Source organism: Propithecus coquereli, unplaced genomic scaffold (assembly GCF_000956105.1).
Source record: "Propithecus coquereli isolate 6110/MARCELLA unplaced genomic scaffold, Pcoq_1.0 Scaffold78, whole genome shotgun sequence".
Taxonomy (NCBI): Eukaryota; Metazoa; Chordata; class Mammalia; order Primates; family Indriidae; genus Propithecus; species Propithecus coquereli.
The window spans coordinates 4241487-4245225 of NW_012153951.1; the positions used below are offsets into that span (position 1 = coordinate 4241487).

The 3739-nt window shown below is 36.4% G+C and overlaps 1 protein-coding gene across 1 annotated transcript in view; it reads left to right on the plus strand.

Moving 5' to 3' along the window:
* The window catches only part of SLC15A5 (solute carrier family 15, member 5), a 100088-nt gene that overhangs the window by 28977 nt on the left and 67372 nt on the right, over positions 1–3739 (plus strand). The gene's annotated exons all lie outside the window — the stretch shown is intronic.

Below are 3739 nucleotides of genomic sequence, written 5' to 3' on the forward strand. Positions count from 1 at the left end.
TTTAAAAATAAACCCAATTGCATCTTTTTTTCCACACTACTATCCAGTTATCCCAACCTCACTTCTCAAAAAGTCCATATTTTCCTACTGATTTGATGTCATCTTTATTTTATGCTTTCACTTGCATTTCTGGAGTTTCTGTTTTGTTCCATCGGTCTGTCTATCTGCTCATGCTGTTTAACTCTGCTTTTAATTTCTAACATGTTTTCCCTTTCTGACTTCCCCTATTTCTACTAGTTATCATGCAACTACTACCAATAACAATGCAATGAGTTGTATTTCTAAAAATTAAGCACTTTTACCAATGTTACTTTATTTTTTCCACATACCTATAGAGTAAATGGGAAAGACATCTTTGTATCTTTTTGCAGACTAGATTTCATAGGCTTTACCTCTGCTTCTGCAGCAGCTGAGCGTTTCTTTACCACTTGATTTACCACATATGTTGAAATTACTAATATCTATTTATGAATACAATTAGAAATTCCTGTGTCGTATAAAAACTTGGAATATGATAAATTCTCAGTGTTTGTTGTTGTTAAACCAAGTGTAGAAACTGAGACATAATTCAATTACATGACTTGCCCAAGACCTCATAGAAATAACTGAAGTGGAGCAAGAACCCAAGCCTTATTTTTTGTAGTCTGGAGCTCACTCTACTACACCATATAATGAGGCGGTGAAGCACTGAAAATATCATCCACAGAAGCCCCTGCCCCTGTTTCTCAGAGCTCTGTGGTCTGTGGGCCACAGCTTAGCAGTACGCGTCCTCCTACTCATTCATACAATGGGGACAATATGCAAAAAGGTGTCTCTGTCAGTCCCAAATAGCAATAGAGAGGAAAATACAGAGTGTATGCTTTTTGTTGAAAAACCGCTTTGGAATTTTCTAGAGTATCTAATTATCAAATAATGTTGGATTTTTGTGAATACACACAAATACACACATATGTATATAACATACATATTATTTTTAGATTCAAATTTTCTAAATAACTATTTAGCATCCATGCATTAGCTTCCCAATCTCCTATTTGAAAATATATTCATCTGAATAAAGAAATATAATTCTTCTTCAGGTGATACAGATCTATATAACCAACTCTGTTTACTACCATCCTATTGTGGTCCAAATAGTACATTTTTAATGTGTGATAAGGTAACCTTTTTTGGAGACATTAACAAGAGAAAACTTCATCAGCTTCCAGTATAATTAGCATAGAAAATGTTCGCCAGTAGCTTACTTTACACAAGGCTCTGTAAAATGAGTACTTGGGAGTTGTTTTTTATTTTGTTTGTTTTATTTACTATTTCTCAGTTATAAGATCACCCAGCTATGATGAAGTAAAACTCTTTCTTCCCTCTAGCAAAATATATAATCCTTATTTTGGCTCCTTCTTCTCTGATGACTAAATTGGAAATTTCTCAAAGCTGTAATTCAAAGCCATAGGTGACCTTAAAGAAATGATTTTTTATATGCTACCTTTTCTTTTAAGGTAACTTTTCAAATGTGGACCATGCATTCCATTATGTTTAGCTGTCAAGCATGGCCTTCATTTGCATTTCTTCCCACTGCTATAATTTTGAGAACTGGCAGGTGACCAAAGAAGAAAAAATGTGCATCTACCATCTAGAGTGCAATGTAGGCTTTTTTTTATTATAATTAAGTAGCATAGATATTCACGATTAGATCAAGGTCGGAAGAGTAGAACATCAGAGCCAAGGACTTAAAGGTACAAAGAATAGGAAAATTGCTTTCCGAAAGTTTTTTTTAAGTAGTAATAACTACAATATTTAAATTTCACAATAAAACATTTAAAATAGCTCATCTGTTTTATTTTAAAATGTGCACGCCTGGTGTGTTTGCTATGAACATTTAAACCAGAGCTTGAGGTCTCAGTTGAATTTTTCATTTCAGTTCTTTTTTTCAACTTCCCATTTCTGCTCCTGGTGCAGAAAAGCAATTCAAGAATTATAATGATAATGGATTTTTTTTTAAGGCTGAGTCTACATGACACTCAAAAGTATTTGTATAGAAAGCATGAGTTTTCTATTAAAGTCTAATGGATTAATCCAAGGAGGTTGTGTGATGTTTAGATGTAGATGTTTTCAACAAGATATCCATCCTAACATTCAGTGGTAATAGCTATGGCTTCATGGGGCGACTGTCACTCCCTTTGTGTAGACAGATTACTGTAGAGTTAGTAACTGGCTTATTGGCTCGCTCTCAGTCTAGCGGATCACTTTGGGTTTATCACTTCCCCACTTTCCTTCTCTTATAATTCACCTAGCACATCATCTACCTCTTCTCAGTCTCCTTGACTAACCTTTCTCCTGTGATAATTTCCAAATTGATGTGGAATCCCAGGATTTATTCTAGGGACTGTGAATCTTCTCTACCCACCCTCTTTCCCTAAGTAATCTCTAGTCCCATGGCTATTAAAGCCATCTATACACCAAATACTCAGTTTCGTTCTGGCCTCTCTCCTCACCTTGAAAAACACATATTCTACTTCCTATTTGGCATTTTGACATTGTTATCTAATAATTTCTCAAACTTAACCTGACCAACACTCAACTCCTGATTCACCCAACTACAAATTGGCTCCTTTCTTATTTTCTCCCTCTTAATACATGTCACCAACACCCAGTTGTTTAAGGGGGAAAAAGGGACTCATCTTCAGATCTTCTCATCTCTTCACCCTCTTCTCACATCAGAATATTTCATTGATTGTTCAAAAACACGTCCCACCTCTCTTTCTTGCTGCTACTATAGTACTCCAAGTCACCACTACCTCCTCTATTGTCCCCTAAAATTCATTATCCACACAGCTACCAGGGTTCCAGAGTAACTTTTTAAAAATATACATCACATGATATCTCTACCCTGCTAAAACTTTTTAATGGTTTCCCATAATACTGAAGGTAAACTTCAGGCTCCTTACCTGGGCCTGTGTGGTCTGACCCCTGGCCACCTCTTGGACCTCCTCTCCTCCCAGTCTTCTCACTAACTGAGCTACTGCCTCATTGGCCTTTATGCTTTCTGGGCCTCTCCCAGCTCATTTCTACTTTGTGATATGTCTGGCCTATGTTTCTTCTAGTTCTTTTTGCCTGCTTCCAGTCCTTTAATCCTCAATTCATATGTCAAGTTTTTAGGAGGTGTCCTCTATACCCAACCCCACCATGGGTCCCTATCACATCAGCGTGTTGTGTTTTCATGGTAAGACTTGCCTAATATTTTCCTGCTTGTAGTGCCTCCCCCACAACAAAAAAGACTCAGGAGTTTGTAGGTCTTGTTCACTGCTAAATTCCCAGGTCCTAGAGCAGTTCCTGGCTCATCGTAGATACTCAGTAAATATGTTGAATGACTGAATGATTATATTCACATTTCTTTGGCATCGATTAAGTGCACTTGCTATGCTAGCTAGAGTTTTAGACCTCATTCATACTGTAGCATTTCTCGTTTCTTGATCATTTTGCTTTTGTTGCTTCATAGGTGTCACTATATCAGATACAATTTTATTTGTTTAAATAAATTCATTTTTCAAAGTGTATATTCAGTTGAAGCCAGTGCCACTCAAATCCTAGTCCATGGAGCAGAGGGGATCTATGAACTGTTTGTTACTGGTGTGCAGCAATAGAAATACAGACACTAAGACAAAACATACAGAAATATTTATGGAAAGTTGCATTTTGTGTCTGTTGAATCTAATAACAAAAATATCGGGCTTACATTTCA